Raw genomic sequence first — 26,813 nt, forward strand, 5'->3', positions numbered from 1 at the left:
TACAGCACAGGAACAGGCCCTTCGGCCCTCTAAGCCCGTGCCGACCATGCTGCCCGACTAAACTACAATCTTCTACACTTCCTGGGTCCGTATCCCTCTATTCCCATCCTATTGATGTATTTGTCAAGATGCCCCTTAAACATCACTATCGTCCCTGCTTCCACCACCTCCTCCGGTGGCGAGTTCCAGGCACCCACTACCCTTTGCGTAAAAAACTTGCCTCGTACATCTACTCTAAACCTTGCCCCTCTCACCTTAAACCTATGCCCCCTGATAATTGACCCCTCTACCCCGGGGAAAAGCCTCTGACTATCCACTCTGTCTATGCCCCTCATAATTTTGTAGACCTCTATCAGGTCGCCCCTCAACCTCCTTCGTTCCAGTGAGAACAAACCAAGTTTATTTAACCGCTCCTCATAGCTAATGCCCTCCATACCAGGCAACATTCTGGTAAATCTCTTCTGCACCCTCTCTAAAGCCTCCACATCCTTCTGGTAGTGTGGCGACCAGAATTGAACACTATACTCCAAGTGTGGCCTAACTAAGGTTCTATACAGCTACAACATGACTTGCCAATTCTTATACTCAATGCCCCGGCCAATGAAGGCAAGCATGCCGTATGCCTTCTTGACTACCTTCTCCACCTGTGTTGCCCCTTTCAGTGACATGTGGACCTGTACTCCTAGATCTCTCTGACTTTCAATACTCTTGAGGGTTCTACCATTCACTGTATATTCCCTACCTGCATTAGACCTTCCAAAATGCATTACCTCACATTTGTCCGGATTAAACTCCATCTGCCATCTCTCCGCCCAAGTCTCCAAACAATCTAAATCCTGCTGTATCCTCTGACAGTCCTCATCGCTATCCGCAATTCCACCAACCTTTGTGTCGTCTGCAAACTTACTAATCAGACAAGTTACATTTTCCTCCAAATCATTTATATATACTACAAACAGCACCGGTCCCAGCACTGATCCCGGTGGAACACCACTGGTCACAGCCCTCCAATTAGAAAAGCATCCTTCCATTGCTACTCTCTGCCTTCTATGACCTAGCCAGTTCTGTATCCACCTTGCCAGCTCACCCCTGATCTCGTGTGACTTCACCTTTTGTACTAGTCTACCATGAGGGACCTTGTCAAAGGCCTTACTGAAGTCCATATAGACAACATCCACTGCCCTACCTGCATCAATCATCTTAGTGACCTCTTCGAAAAACTCTTATCAAGTTACTGAGACACGACCTCCCCTTCACAAAACCATGCTGCCTCTCACTAATACGTCCATTTGCTTCCAAATGGGAGTAGATCCTGTCTCGATGAATTCTCTCCAGTAATTTCCCTACCACTGAAGTAAGGCTCACCGGCCTGTAGTTCCCTGGATTATCCTTGCTACCCTTCTTAAACAGAGGAACAACATTGGCTATTCTCCAGTCCTCCGGGACATCACCTGAAGACAGTGAGGATCCAAAGATTTCTGTCAAGGCCTCAGCAATTTCCTCTCCAGCCTCTTTCAGTATTCTGGGGTAGATCCCATCAGGCCCTGGGGACTTATCTACCTTAATATTTTTTAAGACACCCAACACCTCATCTTTTTGGATCTCAATGTGACCCAGGCTATCGACACACCCTTCTCCAGACTCAACATCGACCAATTTCTTCTCTTTGGTGAATACTGATGCAAAGTATTCATTTAGTACCTCGCCCATTTCCTCTGGCTCCACACATAGATTCCCTTGCCTATCCTTCAGTGGGCCAACCCTTTCCCTGGCTACCCTCTTGCTTTTTATGTACGTGTAAAAAGCCTTGGGATTTTCCTTAACCCTATTTGCCAATGACTTTTCGTGACCCCTTCTAGCCCTCCTGACTCCTTGCTTAAGTTCCTTCCTACTTTCCTTATATTCCACACAGGCTTTGTCTGTTCCCAGCCTTTTAGCCCTGACAAATGCCTCCTTTTTCTTTTTGACGAGGCCTACAATATCTCTCGTTATCCAAGGTTCCCGAAAATTGACGTATTTATCCTTCTTCCTCACAGGAACATGCCGGTCCTGAATTCCTTTCAACTGACACTTGAAAGCCTCCCACATGTCAGATGTTGATTTGCCCTCAAACATCCGCCCCCAATCTAGGTTCTTCAGTTCCCGCCTAATATTGTTATAATTAGCCTTCCCCCAATTTAGCACATTCATCCTAGGACCACTCTTATCCTTGTCCACCAGCACTTTAAAACTTACTGAATTGTGGTCACTGTTCCCGAAATGCTCCCCTACTGAAACATCTACCACCTGGCTGGGCTCATTCCCCAATACCAGGTCCAGTACCGCCCCTTCCCTAGTTGGACTGTCTACATATTGTTTTAAGAAGCCCTCCTGGATGCTCCTTACAAACTCTGCCCCGTCTAAGCCCCTGGCACTAAGTGAGTCCCAGTCAATATTGGGGAAGTTGAAGTCTCCCATCACCACAACCCTGTTGTTTTTACTCTTTTCCAAAATCTGTCTACCTATCTGCTCCTCTATCTCCCGCTGGCTGTTGGGAGGCCTGTAGTAAACCCCCAACATTGTGACTGCACCCTTCTTATTCCTGATCTCTACCCATATAGCCTCACTGCTCTCTGAGGTGTCCTCCCACAGTACAGCTGTGATATTCTCCCTAACCAGTAGCGCAACTCCGCCATCCCTTTTACATCCCCCTCTATCCCGCCTGAAACATCTAAATCCTGGAACGTTTAGCTGCCAACCCTGCCCCTCCCTCAACCAGGTCTCTGTAATGGCAACAACATCATAGTTCCAAGTACTAATCCAAGCTCTAAGTTCATCTGCCTTACCCGTAATACTTCTTGCATTAAAACATATGCACTTCAGGCCACCAGACCCGCTGTGTTCAACAACTTCTCCCTGTCTGCTCTGCCTCAGAGTCCCACTGTCCCTATTCCCTAGTTCTCCCTCAATGCTCTCACCTTCTGACCTATTGCTCCCGTGCCCACCCCCCTGCCATACTAGTTTAAACCCTCCCGTGTGACACTAGCAAACCTCACGGCCAGGATATTTATGCCTCTCCAGTTTAGATGCAACCCGTCCTTCTTATATGGGTCACACATGCCCCGGAAGAGCTCCCAGTGATCCAGATAACGGAAACCCTCCCTCCTACACCAGCTGTTTAGCCACGTGTTTAGCTGTTCGATCTTCCTATTTCTAGCCTCACTGGCACGTGGCAATGGGAGTGATCCCGAGATTACAACCCTAGAGGTCCTGTCTTTTAACTTTCTGCCTAGCTCCCTGAACTCCTGCTGCAGGACCTCATGCCCCTTCCTGCCTATGTCGTAAGTACCAATATGTACAACGACCTCTGCCTGTTTGCCCTCCCCCTTCAGGATGCCCTCTACCCGTTCGGAGACATCCTGGACCCTGGCACCAGGGAGGCAACATACCATCCTGGAGTCTCTTTCACGTCCACAGAAGCGCCTATCTGTGCCCCTGACCAAAGAGTCCCCTATTACTATTGCTCTTCTGCGCTTTGACCCTCCCTTCTGAACATCAGAGCCAGCCGTGGTGCCACTGCTCTGGCTGCTGCTGTTTTCCCCTGATAGGCTATCCCCCTCGACAGTATCCAAAGGGGTATACCTGTTCGAGAGGGGGACAACCACAGGGGATTCCTGCACTGACTGCCTGCCCTTTCTGGTGGTCACCCATTTCTCTGCCTGCACCTTGGGTGTGACCACATTTATATAACTGCAATCTATGACGCTTTCCGCCACCTGCATGCTCCTAAGTGCATCCAATTGCTGCTCCAACTGAACCATGCGGTCTGTGAGGAACTCCAGTTGGGTGCACTTTCTGCAGATGAAGCCATCCGGGACGCTGGAAGCCTCCCGGACCTGCCACATCTCACAGTCAGAGCACTGCACCCCTCTAACTGACATTGCGTCAATTAATTAAAATTAAAAGTTAAAAGAAAATGTTTATATATGTTTTTTTAAGTTACTGTTAACTATCTGTTTCCTAGCACTAGATTTCTAATATAAATGCGAAAGCTAAATATAGTACTCTCCGATCTCTGGCTTAGATACCCCTCTAAATTATAATTAAGTAATTATGTTTAATTAGTTACCAATGCTTAATTTTTTTAATTTAGTGTGGATTCCCAACTTTGTCCAATTTTGAATCCCTTTATAATTTTAAATCTATTACAAATTTCTCAAAGGCTACAGATCCTACCCGCAGGAAATCATCTATGCGCGTTATGAAAATGTCTGCGAGTTTTTCTCCGTGGTCCGCGTAAAACATTGCGGGATCTACTTTTAGCTGAACACAACCAGCTTTTAATAGGTGGCTCGAACTGAAAAATACCAGACCTCAGATGTATCGTTTAGCCCATAAACACACTTGTTTATTCTTCATAACTTCCCCTTTAGATCCAGCTTCTTTTGGAGGCTTCAAGAATACTTCTCTTTGAAATTACTCCCTTTGCAAAAATGCTGCTTTGGCATCAGTGGATTTACAGTCCCATGAGTATATCGCTAACAGTGCTAGGAAAATCCTCAAATTAACTTTTCCTGCAGTTGGGGAGTCTGCTCTTCAAATCCCCGATCTACCGGTCCAGCCTTTGCTTTAAATGTACCATTCGGAAGTACTTTCTCTGTACATATCCATCTACGAGACAATGCTGGTTTGCCTTGGTCTGGCACCTCTTGTGTAAACGTCAAACTTTCTCTCCAACGGACAACTTCTTTTTGTTTTGCTTCCTTTACTAATTTACCATCCAACTTGTTAGTAGCCACCAGAGCCTCTCTAACGTTGGGGCTCATATTTCCTGTGTTGCTCTTGCCTGTTTTGCGATCCTTGCTCCTGTTTAACTGCGATGCCTACTGGATCTCCTGCCCCTTTCTGGACTGCTGCTACTTGACCTCCTTCAACTAGGCATCCTTTCACAAGTTCTTGATCTTTTCCTTGGCCTGTGATGAACTTAGACTATGTTTCCTGGCTTTCCTCCCTTTCACCACTCCCTAGCAAGCTCGAGGGGCCGAGTGGCCTACTCCTGTTCCAAATCTCTTGTTACATGTGAATATCACCTTTCTCACTAATGATCTCAACAAATCCAGTGTGTTCCTCATCCAGTACACCTGCATCCTTTAATAGAATCTTCAACCTATGGCCACACAGAGGGATGCACACATTGTCAATGTAGTTTTGTAAGAATTTGCTTCTTCTCCCTAAAATCCTTACTGCCAACTTTCATTAATACCTCTTTAACATTCTTTCTAAAGGCCTCCCAGGAAGCCAACAATGTCCCGAATGTGTGAATTACATTTCTACAGATTTTCCAAAGACTGGCATAATCATGCTCCACGTCTAACTTCACTTGGGCCTTTTTAATTCAAGGCTTTCTTAACAGGAAAGGTTACGGCTCTCTCAAGGGGGTCTCCGTCTTTGTATTCATAGTCTCAAATCTTCACTTTCAGGCAGCCATCTTCTGCGACCAATATCAGCTAACTAATATCTACAGAGGCTTAGGTAGAGAATGTTTATTTCTCACTGCAGAATTAACTTCTCCCCTCGAACACACCAGATAACCAGTGCTGGCCGGCTCTTCCTTATATAAAGAGGAGTATAATTAACAAATCAACGCCCAGTACCTGTTCATCTTATTCCCTTCCAAGGACTGGATATTTAACATCCATCAAACAGATACCCACTGGATGCTAACACATTGCACTCCAGTACTAAATTTACGGCCTTAATAAGGGCTTCTTCATACCCAGACTAATGACAAAAAGGTCCTAGCATTTAACAGCACCAGGAAATTAATTAGTGCAGCAGCAATTTTTATCTATGTTGCAAAGTGGTCAAAAATTGCGCAGGGTGTCAACTGTAAGTTTGAGAAATGCTGTGAGAACATTAAGTTCATTGTTTAACAGGGAAACATACAAGGTCAGTCACAATGAAATCAAGTTAAATAAAAAGTGGGATTTCATAATCCTAACAAAATACAGATCACAAAGCACAGCAAGCCTAAATTGTTCGCTTTATTTAGATTTCACATCTCCCTATCTACAGACAATAATTGGATCTGTAAAGATTAACTAAGGATTATTTGTGGATGCAGGAGGTGGATAAGCTTCAAATTTTGTTTAAAAAATAACAGCATCATGATGTTGCATGTACAGTCCATGCTGACTTTTTTTAAAAGCAAAGAATAGACCAAGCTGGTGGTTATTCAAAAAGTAATGCAAATTCAGAACTTTACTCTGCATTCTGTTCTTCTCAAATTCTACTTCATTAACAATTACAGAGAAGGTGAACAGAACCATTAACATTTACAGAAAAGGTGGCCACAGTGTGTATGCAGCGTAGAGTTAAGAGAGCATGGTATACTGTGTTTTGGCTGTAATTCTCAACAGATTTGAGTTGCCAACCTCACTCTTGCTGTCTGACAGAGCTCCAGACCCAGATGAGTAAATCTCCATGGAGGTAGACAAATCTACACACAAATCTATGGACATGTCCACCTCGTAATGATCCTGAGGGGCTGGGCTGTTGAAGGGTACAACTCGTAAGTCTTCTGTAACTGGAGGAAGTTGCATAAAATGCAATGATTCTCCCCCCTCCCCCAGGAGGAAGTGGCAATAATTCTGTGCTCCATTTTCCTGTCCTAAGCCTCAGCTATGCATCCTGCTGTAACAGTTTGGAGTTTCTCAGTGCCTTACATGGGTCTACATAACATTTTAAGTACTCAAGGACATTATTCTATGGTGTAAATCTCCTGGTCCTAGTGCACTCTAAGTCTAGTGTCAGTAATTTGCTGAGATTAACGTTTTCTGAGTGCTGATGTTAAACGAAAGCCCAACTTATTTCCCTGGTTATTAAACTAACGCAATCCAACACACAGTTGCAGCACGTTATCACAGTGGTTAGCACAGTTGCTTCTCAGCTCCCGGGTCCCAGGTTCGATTCCCAAGCTTGGGTCACCGACTGTGTGGAGTCTGCACCTTCTCCCTGTGTGTGCGGGGGTTTCCTCCGGATGCTCCGGTTTCCTCCCACTGTCCAATGATGTGCAGATTAGGTGGATTGGCCATTCTAAAATTGCTCTTAGTGTTCGAAAACGGTAGGTGGGGTTACTGGGTTACGGTGATAAAGGGGATAGAGTGGAGGTGTGGGGCTTAAGTAGGGTGCTCTTTCCAAGGGCCGGTGCGAGCTTGATGGGCCGGATGGCTTCCTTCTGCACTGCAAATTCTATGATCTACACCTCAACCTTCAACAATCAGCATCCAATGAAAATGTATTCCGCTGTTTCAGAAATAACCTTTTTTAATAAATCATAAAATCAATGATTATGGTAATTCACAGAATTGTTCAGCTTGGTGCAATTATACACATCGCCGTGATTTGGAAAAAAAAATTTGATGAAAACATTTTCATTTGTAATGAACAGAATACACAATAGCAACATGGAAAAACAGATATTACAAATGCAGTATTAGAAAAAACAGAACCATGCAAAGCTCACCCAGGGAGGAAACCCTTTCTCCAACCATGAGAAACCCTTCACACACCTAACAGCTGACGGTGACTAGTTCTTTACACTAGTTCTTTACAGTAGGAAATGAATGGCTGCCACCTCAGCTTGAACCTCTCCCCCGACCCTCTGACGGTGTACTTGACCTTCCCCAGATGTAAAAATGCCATAAGGTTACCCAACCCGACCAAGGCACTGGGCGGAGCACAACGCGCCTCCGGGCTATTAGAGAGGCAAAGGCGAGAACATCCGCCTTCACCCCGTCCGTAACCTCAGCGAGTCCGATACCCTGAAAATAGCCACCAAAGGACAAGGCTCCAGCTCAATGTTAAGAGGATGCGACTCAACAAGGAGGGTCGTGGAGCCAAGGGGAACGTGGGAAAAGCCTTCCAAACAAAATCACGTACCTGGAGGTAACGGAACAAATCTGTCCTAGAAGCTGAAACCTGGTCGATAATACATCCAAACTAGCAAACCCCCCCCCCACACAAATAGATCTCTAAAACTCCCTCCTCTTCCATGACCTAATCGTCAAGTTTAAACCCGACAAAGTAAATAGGTTGCCATAGATAGGGGCCAGCAATGACATGGATGCCAATTAGTAACACTGCCTAAATTGCCGCCGTATTTTAAGAGTGGACATCATCACCGGGTTCGAAGAGTACCTCATCGGGGAAAGAGCTGTTGCCAATAGCTGGTAATGCTATTGTGTAATAAATTGGTTAAATTTCTGACACAGCCAGGAACAACAAGTCAATACAAATGGGCACCCACTTAAACTCTTAAACTAAGGTCCTGAAGGGGGAGGGCAAACAGGCAGAGGTCGCTGTACATATTGGTACTAACGACATAGGCAGGAAGGGGCATGAGGTCCTGCAGCAGGAGTTCAGGGAGCTAGGCAGAAAGTTAAAAGACAGGACCTCGAGGGTTGTAATCTCGGGATTACTCCCTGTGCCACGTGCCAGTGAGGCTAGAAATAGGAAGATAGAGCAGATAAACACGTGGCTAAACAGCTGGTGTAGGAGGGAGGGTTTCCGTTATCTGGACCACTGGGAGCTCTTCCGGGGCAGGTGTGACCTGTATAAGATGGACGGGTTGCATCTAAACCGGAGAGGTATAAATATCCTGGCCGCGAGGTTTGCTAGTGTCACAAGGGAGGGTTTAAACTAGTATGGCAGGGGGGTGGGCACGGGAGCAATAGGTCAGAAGGTGAGAGCATTGAGGGAGAACTAGGGAATAGGGACAGTGTGGCTCTGAGGCAGAGCAGACGGGGAGAAGTTGCTGAACACAGCGGGTCTGGTGGCCTGAAGTGCTTATGTTTTAATGCAAGAAGCATTACGGGTAAGGCAGATGAACTTAGAGCTTGGATTACTACTTGGAACTATGATGTTGTTGCCATTACAGAGACCTGGTTGAGGGAAGGGCAGGATTGGCAGCTAAACGTTCCAGGATTTAGATGTTTCAGGCGGGATAGAGGGGGATGTAAAAGGGGAGGCGGAGTTGCGCTACTTGTTCGGGAGAATATCACAGCTATACTGCGAGAGGACACCTCAGAGGGCAGTGAGGCTATATGGGTAGAGATCAGGAATAAGAAGGGTGCAGTCACACTGTTGGGGGTATACTACAGGCCTCCCAACAGCCAGCGGGAGATAGAGGAGCAGATAGGTAGACAGATTTTGGAAAAGAGTAAAAACAACAGGGTTGTGGTGATGGGAGACTTCAACTTCCCCAATATTGACTGGGACTCACTTAGTGCCAGGGGCTTAGACGGGGCGGAGTTTGTAAGGAGCATCCAGGAGGGCTTCTTAAAACAATATGTAAACAGTCCAACTAGGCAAGGGGCGGTACTGGACCTGGTATTGGGGAATGAGCCCGGCCAGGTGGTAGATGTTTCAGTAGGGGAGCATTTCGGTAACAGTGACCACAATTCAGTAAGTTTTAAAGTACTGGTGGACAAGGATAAGAGTGGTCCGAGGATGAATGTGCTAAATTGGGGGAAGGCTAATTATAACAATATTAGGCGGGAACTGAAGAACATAGATTGGGGGCGGATGTTTGAGGGCAAATCAACATCTGACATGTGGGAGGCTTTCAAGTGTCAGTTGAAAGGAATACAGGACCGGCATGTTCCTGTGAGGAAGAAAGATAAATACGGCAATTTTCGGGAACCTTGGATGACGAGTGATATTGTAGGCCTCGTCAAAAAGAAAAAGGAGGCATTTGTCAGGGCTAAAAGGCTGGGAACAGACGAAGCCTGTGTGGCATATAAGGAAAGTAGGAAGGAACTTAAGCAAGGAGTCAGGAGGGCTAGAAGGGGTCATGAAAAGTCATTGGCAAATAGGGTTAAGGAAAATCCCAAGGCTTTTTACACGTACATAAAAAGCAAGAGGGTAGCCAGGGAAAGGGTTGGCCCACTGAAGGATAGGCAAGGGAATCTATGTGTGGAGCCAGAGGAAATGGGCGAGGTACTAAATGAATACTTTGCATCAGTATTCACCAAAGAGAAGGAATTGGTAGATGTTGAGTCTGGAGAAGGGGGTGTAGATAGCCTGGGTCACATTGTGATCCAAAAAGACGAGGTGTTGGGTGTCTTAAAAAATATTAAGGTAGATAAGTCCCCAGGGCCTGATGGGATCTACCCCAGAATACTGAAGGAGGCTGGAGAGGAAATTGCTGAGGCCTTGACAGAAATCTTTGGATCCTCACTGTCTTCAGGGGATGTCCCGGAGGACTGGAGAATAGCCAATGTTGTTCCTCTGTTTAAGAAGGGGAGCAAGGATAATCCCGGGAACTACAGGCCGGTGAGCCTTACTTCAGTGGTAGGGAAATTACTGGAGAGAATTCTTCGAGACAGGATCTACTCCCATTTGGAAGCAAATGGACGTATTAGTGAGAGGCAGCACGGTTTTGTGAAGGGGAGGTCGTGTCTCACTAACTTAATAGAGTTTTTCGAGGAGGTCACTAAGATGATTGATGCAGGTAGGGCAGTAGATGTTGTCTATATGGACTTCAGTAAGGCCTTTGACAAGGTCCCTCATGGTAGACGAGTACAAAAGGTGAAGTCACACGGGATCAGGGGTGAACTGGCAAGGTGGATACAGAACTGGCTAGGCCATAGAAGGCAGAGGGTAGCAATGGAGGGATGCTTTTCTAATTGGAGGGCTGTGACCAGTGGTGTTCCACAGGGATCAGTGCTGGGACCTTTGCTCTTTGTAGTATATATAAATGATTTGGAGGAAAATGTAACTGGTCTGATTAGTAAGTTTGCAGACGACACAAAGGTTGGTGGAATTGCGGATAGCGATGAGGACTGTCTGAGGATACAGCAGGATTTAGATTGTCTGGAGACTTGGGCGGAGAGATGGCAGATGGAGTTTAATCCGGACAAATGTGAGGTAATGCATTTTGGAAGGGCTAATGCAGGTAGGGAATATACAGTGAATGGTAGAACCCTCAAGAGTATTGAAAGTCAAAGAGATCTAGGAGTACAGGTCCACAGGTTATTGAAAGGGGCAACACAGGTGGAGAAGGTAGTCAAGAAGGCATACGGCATGCTTGCCTTCATTGGCCGGGGCATTGAGTATAAGAATTGGCAAGTCATGTTGCAGCTGTATAGAACCTTAGTTAGGCCACACTTGGAGTATAGTGTTCAATTCTGGTCGCCACACTACCAGAAGGATGTGGAGGCTTTAGAGAGGGTGCAGAAGAGATTTACCAGAATGTTGCCTGGTATGGAGGGCATAAGCTATGAGGAGCGATTGAATAAACTCGGTTTGTTCTCACTGGAACGAAGGAGGTTGAGGGGCGACCTGATAGAGGTATACAAAATTATGAGGGGCATAGACAGAGTGGATAGTCAGAGGCTTTTCCCCAGGGTAGAGGGGTCAATTACTAGGGGGCATAGGTTTAAGGTGAGAGGGGCAAGGTTTAGAGTAGATGTACAAGGCAAGTTTTTTACGCAGAGGGTAGTGGGTGCCTGGAACTCACTACCGGAGGAGGCAGTGGAAGCAGGGACGATAGGGACATTTAAGGGGCATCTTGACAAATATATGACTAGGATGGGAATAGAAGGATACGGACCCAGGAAGTGTAGAAGATTGTAGTTTAGTCGGGCAGTATGGTCGGCACGGGGTTGGAGGGCCGAAGGGCCTGTTCCTGTGCTGTACATTTCTTTGTTCTTTGTTCCAGGCTTTGTGCCATACTTGTTTATTTGCGATTGCTGGAACCTCAAGGGTATACAATAATACGGATTTTAATATAATCTGCAACCTTTTGAAATTATGCCAGAGAGAGAGCAAATTCAGAGCACTAGTATCCATCAGGAGGAGCAGTGGTCCGAATAGCAACCCCTAGGAAACACGAGTGTATACTTTCCTCCTGTCTAAAAAAACTTCTCATCGCTATTCCCTATTTTCTGTCCTTTAATCAATTTAGTACGTATCCTGCCACTAACCCATTAACCCCAGCGGTTTTAATTTTGTTAACTGGTAAATATATGCACACAGCATACAGGAAGATTGACTTAAGAGTACACAGGAGAGCAAGAGACAAACAGCTGTCTTGTTGACCAATGTTATAAAAGAGTTCTAATATCCAAAATGGTATTTGTGACTGCTGCCCAACCCGAGAAGGATAATATAGACACGGAAAAAGCATTTTTGACCGCAGGCGTTGTAGTGAACTACGAGATCACCCCACTGTTGGTATCGCAAACCCATACTGTAAAGCTAGAATTCTCACTTTAGCAATATCGGTCATGAAAGAGTCTAGGACACACTTGCGCCAGAGCTATTTCCAAATCGGATAAAAGACAACAAGGTCCCACCACCCCCCTCCTCCGCCCCCGCCTAATGGGTTTTGATGTGCTTTGCTCAACCACAATGGAGGAACAAAGCAGGACTATGTGGCAAGTGGCGGTTTATACATGGAAACAGTAAAGCATGTTTCTCAAAGAACAGACCACATTTACCAAGCATAACTAGATAACTTTATCCTATGATTATGCAACATTTTATAAATCGCAACAGATTGGTGACGCGTGACCAATATCCACTGCAGCAGACTGGTTTATTTGTTTGATAATAAGTTAGGCAAAACTTTACACCTTACGAGGACATGTTAGTTCATATTCAAGAACCATGCTAAAAGTGTCAACATGGTACACTGTTTCTCTCATCGCCTTTTATTAAGGACCATTTGAATCATCGTCCCAGTGTATTCACTTGACTATCGACTGCGGCTCGAGTCTGATGAACAGGAGAGGAAAAGAGAATCACTGTCAGAGTTCGCTGCACTTTAACCCACAGCAGGTTTCCAATTCTCACCTTCTATGCACAAATATCAGCATGAGATAAAACTGCAGTGCACACTGCATATGTATTGCCACAATTGGGAGTGCGTACAACTATCAACTTCAATTAAGGTTCCTTTTTTGGGGGGGGGGGTCAAAAATGTGATCATAATCTGGGGGCACTGCCGCTCCGGTTGGCTGGTTCCAACATTAGGTATCTGGGGGTTCAGGTGGCCCGGGATTGAGCCTGGATCTGTAGGGTGAACAATAGGAGCTTGGTAGGCAGGGTCAGGACCAATCTACAGAGGTTGGACAGTCTTCGTCTGTCCTTGGCTGGTAGGGTTCAGTCAGTCAAGATGTACATTTTGCCAAGATTTTGGGTCTCGCTCCAGCGTTTGCTGGCCTTTCTCCCTAAATCCTATTTTGGGGGAGTCGGAAAATTGATCCCGTCCTTTAAGTGGGTGGGCAGGGCCATGAGGATTCGAAGGACAGTCCTCCAGATGGACAGACAGCCAGGGAGCTTGGTGTTACCAAACCTGATATTTTATTACCGGGCAGCGAGGTGTTGGGGTTGGTGTGGTGACCCTGAAGCCATGTGGGTGCAGATGGAATCAAAGTCTTGTTAGAGGGTCTGATCTGAGAGAATTAGCGATGGCCTCGCTCTCACCAACAAAGTATTCGGCAATCCACTGTTTGTCTCCACTTTGAAGATATGACGACAATTTTAGCAGCATTTGAAATTGTATCGAAGCTGGCTCCGACTTGTGTGAATCATCTGCTCGAGCCTGCGAGATTGGATGCCACTTTCGGGGGTTGGAAAAAATTGGGGATCTGTTCTTGGAGGGGTGGCTTGCCAGTTTAGAGGAACTGTCAGAGAAGTTGGGGCTCTCACGAGTGGATTCATTCAGATACTTACAAGTGCGCAATTCCGCGAACAGATCTTCCCGACATTCCCTGTGGCGCCACCAACCTCGCTAATGGAGAGGGCTCTTTCACTCGCAGGGTCTGAGGAAGGGAGCATCTCCGATATCTATAGATAGATTGTCAGAGGACGCAGTATCGGTGGAGGTGGTTACGGCCAAGTGGGAGGACATGTTGGGGCCCGTTTTGGATTGTGAGGTATGGAGTGAGGTCTTGCGGAGGGTGAGCGTCACGTCCTCATGTGTGAGGCTTAGTTTAATCCAACTTAAAAGTAGTTTATAGGGCATGCCTAGGTCCAGGATGAGTTGGTTCTTTGCAGGGGTGGAGGACAAGTGAGAGCACACTGCAGGCGATCCGGCCAACCATGTGCATATGTTTTGGTCGTTTCCCAAGCTTGTCGGTTTCTGAGTCTCCTCCTTTAGCACCACGTCATAATTCTGAAGATTGAACTGGAGCTCATTAACGGCCCTATTTGGGGTGTCAGACTCGCTGGAGTTGTAGATGTGTGCGGGGGCTGATGTCCTGGCCTGCGCCTCGCTGATTGCCCGGAGGAGAGTGTTGAAGGGGAGCAGGTCAGCTTCTGTGCCCAATGCCTCAATGTGGCTGAGAGATCCGATGGAGTCCCGATACCTCGAGAAAGTCAAGTACGTCGTGAGGGGGCAAATGAGGGGTTTCACCGGAGATGACAGATGTTTATTGTGTATTTTAAAGAGCTGGTCACCATTTGTTGCTAAGTGGGGGTAGGTTTTTGGAAGGAGTGGAGTAATGGGGTGTGTTGCTCTGTTTGGTTGTGTCGTTTAGTTTTGTAATTATGCATAAAATGGAAAAAGTTGAATAAAAATAATTATTTAAAACTTCAACAAGCCTCCCGGCCCAGCGATTCCGTGGCCCACATGGGGCAGGTCGCTGGAGTGCTGCATTCAGCGCCGGCACGCGGACCTGCACTGCCGGCCGCGGTACCGCGCATGCGCGCACCGGCCGCTTCCGCGTCGGGCCCACGCAACATGGCGGAGCCACACAGCGGGCTGCGCGAAAGAAGGTAGGCCCCCCCCCCCCGATTGCGGGCCTGGCCATCGTGGATACCCCCCCGGGGTCTGATCCTCCCACCCCCCCACCAGGACGGCCACGAGTCCAAGCTCCCGCCGGGTGGAACCACGCTGGCGGGAACTCAGCCATTCGACCACGGAGAATCGCCGCAGGGGCCTATTTCAACGGCACCTGACCGGCGACGCATTGATCGCTCGTGCGACTGGCGGCGATTCTTCGGTCGCCGGACAATCGCGTCGCGGGCCGTCCCGGCTTCAACTCCAATTCTCCGAGCCGGTGCCATGATCGTTACTTTATTTTTCTTGTTCATTTTTTAAAATAAATTTAGATTACCCAATTATTTTTTTTCTAATTAAGGGGCAATTTAGCGTGGCCAATCCACCTATCCTGCACATCTTTAGGTTGTGGTGGTGAAATCCACACAGACACAGGGAGAATGTGCCGGGATCGAACCTGGGTCCTCAGCGCCATAGGCAGCAGTGCTAACCACTGCGCCACCGGAATATTATAGTTACTAATGAGCCCCTCAGCAAGAGAGCAACATAAGGATTAAGGCTTTCAAGAGTTAAGTGTCAACGCGTTAGAAATGGTGTTTGGTGTGAATTCGGAAATTAAATTTCTTGGATACAACTTCAGGAGCAGAAATGTGGGAGTTCCAACTGAGGTTAGAGAAGATATGAGATCAAGAACCTTGAGGGAAGAAGGAACGATTGGGAGTTTTTGATTAGGTTTCCAAAAAGTAATTGTATCTTTCAAGAATTGAAAGTAAGTAATTTATTTTCTGCTTCACAGAAGGATACAAAGGACATTATGATGACAGAACCAGAGAGAAGGAACTGTACAAGTTAACATCTGAGAGATGCAATTGTCATGTCACTGTTGTGGAATATGACACAATTAACAGGCAAGGAAAATAGGGAATTATTCTGTGTTTAAAAAAAACTTCTCCATCTTAGTTCCTGTCTCTGAAGGAACTAATGCATGCTACCTATCTGCTAGCTGCAATTTAGCGCCGAGCTTTTTGCAGGAGTTTGGGGCAGGTTACTTGCCACCCCCATACAGCGATATCAGTGCTCTGTGCATGACGACTGAATTTCAATTTGAGCTGTCTTTCATAAAAGCTGTTGTGCTTAGATTAGGATTTGCATAAACAACAGACATGAATCCGGCTTGGAAATGTATAACACAGCAGCCAAATGTTCCTGTAAAAATCTAATCTAAAGCACAAACGTGTTTTACAAAACAGTGACAGGTCTCATAATATGGTACTATCTCTGGAAAACAATTATGAGACTACCAATGATATTGGGAGCGCTGAACGTAAAACAATTTCACAACTGTAGAAGCAATTCTGCATACAAGGAAGGAGGTTTTGGAGAATAAGTGTACTTGGACATGGGTTACAGTATTAAGGAGGGAACGGTAGCCTAAAGGTTGTTAGACGTTGTAGTTGCTGTGATATGAAGAGTCTAAAGTTCTGTTCCTTTTTCACAAACACATATTTATTTCCTTCCAACAGCCTTTGCACAAAACTCTAACTATACATCACTTGACAGAGGCCACCTGAAGCCCCTTTACATATCAGTGTCAATTAATGGATACTTAACATAAATGAGACAACTAATTGCAATGTCTCTTAACCCATTGCTTAACAGTCTCCCCTTCCTTGGAGAAAAAAAAAAATTAGGTGAAAACAAAATTTCAAGAAACTCAAAAACACACACATGATTTCCCCCTTTTTTTTGTTTGGACGAGAAAGAAAAAAAAAACAGTCACAGAAACAAGCGCCCTTCATTAACAATATCCAAAAGTTTCTGTGAACTCGCCCCTCTTTTCGTAAAACAGTCTGACAGTTGATAGCTCCTGTCGACCCATTTAATTTTTGTTATTTCCCCTTGTCCAACATCTGCTTCAAATTTGCGATGTCTATCCGTAACCTCTTTTCATTGACACTTTTTGTAGAGTGCACATTTTCCCACAGGGATTTATTGTCAATGTGACAGTCAATAGGTATATTACCCAAATCCCCTAATCCCAACATTTCTGTCAATATCATACTTATATAAAAGGCCATATCCACCGCCTCTACAAGTTTTAATGTCTCAGCAGCCAAAGTGCTTTTTACCACTCTCCTTATTTTCTTTGTCTCCCACACAAGCGGGCAACATTTACCATTGTTCCCCAAAAGGAAAATTATAAAACCTCCTGCGCTTGAAACCCCATCACATGAATTTGCGTAGGACGCACCACTATAAACTATGAGTTTCAAGTGCTTAAGGTCACCCAAAACCGGGAACTTCAAAACACACTCCTGCATTTTTAGTTTGGCCAACGCTTTATTTGCTCTTATTATGTCTTTTACTTTGGGATCATTCATTTTTGTACTCAACTCTAAGACATCAAAACTCATGCCCAGTCTGTCTACCTAACCAGTTCAGTTGCCCAATTTTCTATCTTTGAAACCATTGTGTCTTTTTGTGAAACTCGGCCACGACTAATTGCTATTGGGCTGATGCTTTCCAAATAAGATTGCTGACGTAAAGTTGCCCCTAACTTAGTCTGTCCAATTTCCAGTCCAATATATTTAAATGCACCGGAAGCCTGACTTCCAACCCTGAATTCTTTCCTCAAACCAGAGATTACAATAGCTTCAAAATCACTAGTCCTACCCCACAAAAAATCATCGACATGCATCATAAAAATGCCAGAAAGATTTCCTTTATAGTGCCAGTAAAACATTGCAGGATCTGCTTTCAACTGGCAACAGCCTAACTTTAACAAAACTGACCTTACCGAAAAATACCAGACTCTAGATGCATCATTTAATCCATATACACACTTGTTCAACTTCCAGAGTACCCCATCTGTGTTAGCTGCTTCTTTAGGAGGACAGAGAAAAATGTCTCTCTGGAGCTGATGCCCCTGCAAAAAGGCAGCTTTTATATCTATAGATTTGCATTCCCATGCCTTTGTGGCTAATAGAGCCAAGAAGATCTTTAAAATAACCTTTCCTGCTGTAGGTGAATCTAACCTTAAATCCTGATCTTCTAAGTTTACTTCAAATCCGCTTGCCACAAGCCTGGCCTTTGCCTTATAAGTTCCATCCGGAAGAACCTTTTCCGTGCAAATCCATCTGTGGGACAGAGCTCTTTGTCCCCTATCCAGTACTTCCGTGTATACCCCAAATTCACTCCCAACTATGCAATTCTTGCTGTTTACTTCTTTGATAACTTTTTCATCTAATTTATTTTAAGCCACCAAAATCTCACGTGCATGTGGGCTTCTACTCCTATTAGTGTTCGTAGTCTTACTCATGTTCCGAGATCTTGATAAACTATGTCCCCTCACCCGCCTGGTTTCTCATTCTGTACTGCTACTGCTTGATCTTTCCCTTCTGCTGTGGGATGTCCTTTCAATAGTTCTCGACCTTTTCCTGCGGACCTGTTCACTATCCGATGTACTATCTGAACTGGCAGTGCGTTTCTGTGCCCTCCATTTTTGAACTTCGTTTTCCCAATCCATTGTCTTGACTCCTTCCCCTGAATGCTGTACATTCAACCAATGTTTATACTTTCCAGTGGCCTTCCCTGCTCTACTAATAACAGTTGCATCCTTCCATTGACTAAACCCTTCTGTGCCACTTTTGGCACTTCTGCCACTTTTGTACCAACTTTTGGCAGTTGCCCTTTCGGAAAAATGGCCTGTTTTAATTCATCAGAGGTGTTGTGTTCCTCCACAGAAACCCTGTCTATATCAGCTAATTGGTCCTCATAGTTCTGTAACACATGCGTACCAGATGACTCTGGTTCCTCATCATGTCTGTCTGCTCTGTCTAATTTTGAAAATTTGTAATCTGTACCCATTATCCTTGATGAATGTACCCTAACAGTTTGATTACTATGTTGCAAAATAATTGTTTTGCCATCTATGCCTATGATCTTCCCTGGGCCTTTCCATTCATTAGAATTGTCTCTCTTATAGTATACCATGCCTCCTTGCTGAAAAACGGCATCTGATGGCCGTATGTTATGTCTTAAAGCTCTGCGAATTCTTTCAGAGACTTTTGCTTCCAAAAAAGCTTTTCTACTGCTATGTAATGCATTTAAATGTTCAGCAAAACCAGAGCTAATTGTAGTCCCCTCCCAAGCTGGAGGCTGGTCATCCAAAATGGACGGGATTTTAGGATTTCTGCCAAACACTAATTGATAAGGACTATAGCCCCCAACCATCTGCAATGAATTCTTTGCATGTACTGCCCATGCTAAAGCTGAAATTAGCCTGCAATTCGGTCGATCTGCCAAAGTTTTCCTGTCCCTATCCATTTTTCCACTTCGTACAATCGTTGATTGACTAAATCTGGTTGCTAAATCTACAAAATGCAAAATAAATATATTATTTGCTTTATTCCAGATCTTAAGGTCCATGGCCACAATGTCGTTAAAATCCCTGGCCAAAGGTAGGGTTACTATCGGTCGTGCTGGTGTCCTTCTGTATTTCCTACAAACTTCACAGCGGTCACTAACCTGTTCCATCAGTATAGTACAGTCGTCATCCCTTACCCCTGCATCCTTTAATATATTTTTCAGCCTCCAAGGAGATGGATGTGAAAATTGCCTATGCAGTTTTAATACCACAAGCTTTTTATCAGCTAAAGTCCCATTTTCAACTGCCATTAACACATCCGTAACCACTCTACGTGGAATATTATTTGTCAGTAATGTAATACAATAGTGTCCCGACTGTGTAAATTGTAAGTCCACTGTCTTTTCAAAAACTGTTGCCTTATCCTGTTCCATATCCAGTTTCATGTGTGCTTTCTTCATCGACGGTCTGCTCAGAAGCAAAGGTATCTCACTTGATACAACATCCGTGCTAATGAAATGATTCACTCCGGCAATATTGCAAAGAATCACCACTCTTTTCAGCGACTTCAGAGTATTATCATCCCCAAACCTGAAACTTGTGGAACTTTCAAATTCCTTAACCTTGTTACGATTTTCACATTCAAAGAGTCCAACCACTGTCCAATACAGCACAGTTGAAGGATTCTGCAACCAACACCCTCATTACCGGCGTAAAACTGCTCGTCAATAGGACAATGCCTTCTTTCTGGTCACTATCTTTTTCCTCTTCTGACTTTTCTGTGTCATGTGTCGCTTCAAACACTATCATAACGAGTTGGACAGTTGAAAGCATAATGGTATTGAGAGTCACATCGAAAACATCGATTTATCATGCCCCGTGCATTTCTGGGGTTCATTTTCCTATTGTAGGTTCTAACTGGGTTTCTGTCTTCATAATTTCCTTGTCTCGGTCTCCTTCTATAGTCTTGAGCCCTGTTCGTAGCCATCCGATTTCGCCATCCTGTTAGTAGTGTATCTTCCATATTCTGCCTTATTGCAGGCTGACCTATTTAGTCATCAGAGCCATCGGAATCGAATGTTTCCCCAGATACTTTTGTAAAGCTTTTGTCATCTGTTCGAATAAGGTATCCTGATCAGTAAACTGAACTCCTGTCAAAACCAGGGCCTATCCATGTTGCTCACTCTAGCACAGTCAAGTAATTTAAAGGCCAACACAGACTGTGGAAATTCCAGGTTGTGTTTCTTCAGCCTTTTATATAGTCTGCCAAATTCCATTATATAGTCTTCCATGGAGATATCCTCCATTTTCCGGAACTTATCAAAATACGACCATGCTTCATACGCACTTAACAAGTCACCTTTCTTATAAATCTTATCCATATAATGTAATAAAGTCTCCAGACCTTCTTCTAACTCTTCCAATTCCAGCTCAGAAAGCACTTTGTTTCGGATTTTACTGCCATATGGTAGAGAGAGAGCCAATGCCATACCTTGTTTTCTCTTTCCCAAAGCAGTTACCTTAGTCCACATAACTACTGCACTTCTCCATTGCTCGTACGATTCCCTTTCAGAAAATAAGGGAGGATAGTCATATCCAGCCATCTTTATCCTCGATTCAGCCATATATCCCTTTTTTTTTCTTTTCTCACTCATTCCTTGGTTTGATCTGATAAAGTTGTATCTTTCAACCCTTCACATTTACACAGCAACCATCCTCTGCTACCAATTGTTAGACGTTTTAGTTGCTGTGATATGAAGAGTCTAAAGTTCTGTTCCTTTTTCACAAACACACATTTATTTCATTCCAACAGCCTTTGCACAAAACTCTACCCATCCATCACCTGACAGAGGCCACCAGAAGCCCCTTTACATATCAGTGTCAATTAATGGATACTTAACATAAATGAGACAACTAATGCAATGTCTCTTAACCCATTACTTAACAAAGGTTAGCCTACTGGACTAGTAATCCTTCTGAAATGGCTGCACGAGACATGCAGTTCTACTCAAGTGAGCAGCTCACCACCACTTTCTCAAGGGCAATTAGACTTTAGCTGACAAAGTTAAGGGAAAGGAAGTACACTTTGGAGCTTAAGAAACTAGAAGGGAGGGGTAATGGAAAATGCTGCACAAGGAGAGGATTGAACTCAGTTTTACAATCCTGAGAATGTAGGCATAAGAATGAGGTCTCCACTGCGACGATGGTTTCAACTCCTTCGCACTGAGCACCACTGCTGACTGAACAGAATGAGTACATCAAAAGAGGGAGCATGTTTGCTATCGATCACTAGAAGGACAGGACCCTGAACCGGTCAAGGTGCGCCCATCATGAATGCGTACGTATAGAATAGCGTCATAGCATGAACATTCATACAATTCTTGGTTCGATTCGGGTGAACAGATTTATACACAGTATATGAGTTAATGCAATCAATTAATAGGGTACATGGTACATTCAACAGTCACCAATAAAGGAACGACTGCTCCATTTAACCAGTCCCCAAATTTTAAACATGATGGCATTTTACTGAAATTCCTACACCAATCAATCACTCCTTCCTGCCAAAAGAAAACTCGTTAGTTCGCTTCTGGATTTTTCCATAAGACCTGCCTCCACTGCATGGCCCAGTGGAATTCCATGCTAGCGCTGGTATAAGTTGACAGAATATACAGTAAAATGCATGCCACATACCTCACGTGACTTTGCTTCCCAATGGAAGTCAAGCTTCTGGTTACACTTGGTCAGCAGCCTTCTGCTCACAATCTGCGTACAGAAAAGAGACTGAATTTTAACAAGAACAGAAAGTACTAGGCTAGAAATATAAGTGGGTCAGTCAGCACGTCTGGAGAGAAGTTACCATTTGGGCAAGGCGTTTTTCAAAGTTTAACCGCTTGTTAATGGCATGGAAACACTGAGGCCATTAAAAACATTGACAGTGATAATCCATTGGGAAGCGGAGAACAAAATATATACATAAAATCCTATCGGGTGCTTCAGTCTGCTTGTTGTAAACATCACTAACTAGAGCACTGAATAGTAGAAAAAACACAATGAGCCAAAAGGATTTCCTAAAAAATACTTGGTACCATGTCTCTTATTTGGCAGCTATTTGTTGATTGCTTGTTCTGTACTTCCTTAGTAATTTTTAATCGGATACGTGCTTGCTTCATCAGTCTTTGGTACATTTCCTACCACATTATTTGTTACTGTTTGTAGCATGAAATTTGGGTCTATCAGATTCGATCACGATATCTTGGCATATCTTGGCATATGAGATGTGACATGCATGAGGCACACGATTCGGCAGATAAGTCAATTTTCACACATTTTTATTTACAGAGCAGAGATTTAAAGTTGCAACAATGCACAAAAAAACTAACTGGCAAAACAATCATTCTTCCAATACTAGATTCATAGCATAACTTTAATTGCGACTTTTTCATATTAACAAGCGAGAAAATGAATGTTTTTCACTTTGCAATTCCCCTAAGTAGTATTAATTGTATTGGGGACATCCTTCTAATTGTGACCACACCCAGAGTTGTTTGCAATGTACATGCCTTCGGTTTTTCACTTTTCAGTGCAGCACAGACAAACTTCCGTCTGCTCAGTAGCACAGTAGTTAGCACTGTTGCTTCACAGCGCCAGGGTCCCAGGTTCGATTCCCAGCTTGGGTCAGAGTCTGCACGTTCTACCCTGTGTCTGCGTGGGTTTCGTCCGGGCACTCTGGTTTCCTCCCCCAAGTCCCGAAAGACGAGCTGTTAGGTAATTTGGACATTCCGAATTCTCCCTCCGTGTACCCAAACAAGTGCCAGAATGTGGCGACTAGGGGCTTTTCACAGTAACTTCATTGCAGATCATTATCATTCTTGGAAACGTCCATGGCAGCGCATAGGAATATTGGAGAAGACACTGGGGAAGACACAAAGAAGTAGGAGAGGAAGTTGCAAATAACGACTGAGAGCATGGTGACAAGTCTGACTTTGTTGAAGCTTCTGAAGACGGGAGAAGGGTGGCACGGAAAATGACTTTATGGAGGCCATTCCATTTTGCAAGGACAAGTGGCACTGACAAAAATAGAAGGCCGGACATTCAGTATTAATCACAAAGGAATCAAATGCATGCTACTGTGTAGATTTTCTTTCTCTTGTCCCATTTTAAGATGAAGTTGCCTCGGTAAAAATACATTTCTCAGTGTGCTGAGGTTTCTTGGCTCTTAACAGTTAAAATCAGTGATAAGAAAGCAATCATTCTATGGCTTTCACAGCAATAAAAGTAGAAGGATTGACTTCAAAAGTGATGTCAATGCGCCAAAAATGAATTTGTGCCACTCAATATTCAAAGAATGTGCTGCAGATTAGAGAATAAATTGTACTGATTACAATAGCTTCAAAAAGGGCTTAGATAAATTTAAGCTATCATTCTAACCTCAAATGGAAGCTGAGATTTTGTAAAAAAATTAATAATTGGGGAACAACAAAAATACAGAAACTAATTTATCTGCCTGTAGACTATATTGAGTTACTATGTCCCACATAGATTATGTAGGAAGTGAAAACATTCATTATCAGCACAGTAAGGTGGCTACTCAGATATAGAAAATTGGCCTAAGTTCAAAAAAGTAAGTCCTTTAAGACTTTAATTTTCAATACCGATTTGAGCTCCGCTGAAATCATCAATTTACAACTCTCAACAAATCCCCATAAGAAGCTTCTCAGTGGTTGCACGTATCAAGTTTAAATCAATGTTCCCACCAGTTGCATGCATCAGACTTTATTGATAATTGATCCGAGCTTTCACCGATGCGCCTGCGAGTCAAAATCATTGAAAGCAGAGAATAAAATGTTTTTATAAACCTTTCCCTCACCTTCAGGCCTAGAACATTTCAGCAAGAAAAACGAGGAAGACAATAGAAGGGAATTTGCTGGGCCTGGTAGATCAGATTGGCGGGGCCCACTGGGCATTTTCGAGGCACCACGGGGAGTAAAATCATTGAAAGCTTAATCTACAATTTCTCAATTTGCCTCATTTCCTGTTTTTCATTTTGGTGGTTGCTTGGCCTGAGCCTTGACCAACCAAACGAGTCTTTCAATACTGAAGAACATTGATTTCATAGCTGTCACCTATGCTGCATTTCTTTCATCAAGTACAAACGGCAATTCCTTTCTAATCTTTCAGCCACTATCCGAGGATCAACAAATTTGCTGAATGTGAATCTATTCCGATTCTTTGTTCATTAGTTTCAGCTCTCCAGATAAGCTTGAATTGACGCTTCTACAAAGGAATTGTTATCTTATCGACACCGAGCTAATACAAGCTCACATTTCAATTTTAACGGTTGGACTCACATCAGCCACTTTGCATTTTCTGAAAAGTTTTCTTCAGAAAAGTTTTTCGAGCTCCCTTTAAGTTCTGCCAATTCTTTAAACACTTCCATATGTTCTATCGGAAGCTGGGCATGCCATGAAATTTCAATTGCTCAATTTTATCAGATATTTATTTGTTAATCTCCAGTTCTGCTAATTTCTCTTAATCATTTTTGTCTTTATTAGTGGCTGGGGATCTTACTGCATCGTCCATTGCAATGCTGTTGCCTTCAGCGATTAAACTGGTTCAGCCAATGTTTCCCATCACTGGTCTCTTTTTTTTAAATTAAGGGGCAATATAACGTGGCCAATCCACCGACCCTGCACATCTTTGGGTTATGGGGGTGAGACCCACGCAGACACGGGGAAAATGTACAAACTCCACATGTTTGGTGGCCTGGGGCTGGGAAGAAACCCGGGGCCTCAGCGCCTGGATCAAACCCAGGTCCTTGGCGTTGTGAGGCAGCAATGCTAACCACTGCGCCACCTTGCCGTCTCTCCACCCCCCCCCCATCCCGCCCTGATCTCAAGATGATCTTTTCCCTCTTTGCTTTCTTCACATCTTTATTCCCTATGATGAAGACTCCTTCTGCCTAATGACTCATGGTTTGCCAGCAGATCGGTGCTAAATTGCTGATTGCCTCCTTCTTCGGTGAGCCAAGATCGTGAAAGTTAGCAGGCATTGAGAGCAGTTTAATACATCCACTTTTTAGCAGGGGTTACAGGAAAGCAACTTGGTCAACACAATGTTTAACCATCACAGAGCATTTAGCAGATACACCGGCGGTGCCTACGTGCATTGTGATGACATTGGAAGACCTCCCTTAGGTTTTCTGGACAAAAGGGCGACACGGTGGCGCAGTGGTTAGCACTGCTGCCTCACAGCGCCGAGGACCCGGGTTCGATCCCGGCCCCGGGTCACTGCCCGTGTGGAGTTTGCACATTCTCCCCGTGTCTGCGTCGGTTTCACCCCCACAACCCAAAGATGTGCAGGGTAGGTAGATTGGCCACGCTAAATTACCCCATTACAATATGTATATATTTTTAAATTTAGAGTACCCAATTCATTTTTTCCAATTAAGGGGCAATTTAGCGTGGCCAATCCACCTACCCTGCACATCTTTGGGTTGTCAGGGCGAAACCCACGCAAACACAGGGAGAATGTGCAAACGCCATGTGGACAGTGACCCAGAGCCGGGATCGAACCTGGGACCTCGGCGCTCTGAGGCAGCAGTGCTAACCACTGCGCCACCGTGCTGCCCATCATTAAAAAATATTTTTAACCCGGCCCTGGGTCACTGTCTGTGTGGAGTTTGCACATTCTCCCCGTGTCTGCGTGGGTATCACCCCCACAACCCAAAGATGTGCAGGGTCGGTGGATAGGCCACGCTATCTTGCCCCTTAATTGGAAAACAAATTTACTGGGTACTCTAAATTTGTCCAACTTTAAAATATTTTCATCCTTTTTTTCTTAAAACACCAACGATCAAAATAATTTTTATCTCAAATTAAAACGACACAACACAGACCCAAATGTGATTAATTGTATGAAGATGTTAATGCATTCTCACTCTAATTAGTTTCACGATTCATCACGGATCCAAACACCACTTTGCAAAGTGATCAGCCAACCAAATGGCCCCTAAATCCAAAGCATTTGCAAATAATCTACAGTATGTTTTTGACAGCGTTGATATTTAATGTACAAGAGCATTGTAATCAACAGGGCAAGCGATGTGTTCAGGCTGAAACCTATGCAAAATCTGACATTTTCATTGCCTCCAGAACTTGAGAAGCAAATGTGTTGTAAACAGCACTCCATTAATGTAAATGCAGAAACGTGTTTGATTTGTTGCAGGATAACAAATAATACAAAATCATTTGCTCTAATGGCCGCAAGAAACTATGAATGTGGAGGACAGCCACTCAATCTCTTTGATGCATAAATCCAGCCCCCCCCCCCCCCATTCTAACATCCAATTTCTTCTTAAATTAGTCCACATAGTTTTCCTACAGTTTCTCGATCTGGAAGTTCATTTCACATGTCGATTACTCTTTGCCATTTCTTCACATCTGTCCTTTTTAAAATTTGTTCATGGGATGTGGGTGGCTTTAGCTGGGCCAGCGTTTATTGCTAAATGTATCTTCACTAGGTTGAATCTGTATCCACGGGTTCTACTCCCACAGTTCAATTAAAATGAATAGTCCATGTTAACATTTCAACTCTCCTTAATATTGCACACCTCGAATAGATCACCTCCCTGACACCACCTCATTCCCTTGCTGAAAAGTCAGTCTCTCTGGTCCCTTC

General features: G+C 44.3%; 1 protein-coding gene across 5 annotated transcripts in view; it reads right to left on the reverse strand.

The window, feature by feature from the left end:
• Window positions 1-26,813, reverse strand: part of micu1 (mitochondrial calcium uptake 1) — a 131,684-nt gene that overhangs the window by 96,773 nt on the left and 8,098 nt on the right. For all 5 annotated transcript variants that reach the window (XM_072491468.1, XM_072491465.1, XM_072491469.1 and 2 more), the window contains exon 2: window positions 21,828-21,899. The gene's annotated coding sequence lies outside the window, so the exon portion shown is untranslated. The remainder of the gene's footprint in view (window positions 1-21,827; window positions 21,900-26,813) is intronic.

The sequence above is a fragment of the Scyliorhinus torazame genome, chromosome 28 (genome assembly GCF_047496885.1).
Source record: "Scyliorhinus torazame isolate Kashiwa2021f chromosome 28, sScyTor2.1, whole genome shotgun sequence".
In the NCBI taxonomy this organism is placed as follows: domain Eukaryota; kingdom Metazoa; phylum Chordata; class Chondrichthyes; order Carcharhiniformes; family Scyliorhinidae; genus Scyliorhinus; species Scyliorhinus torazame.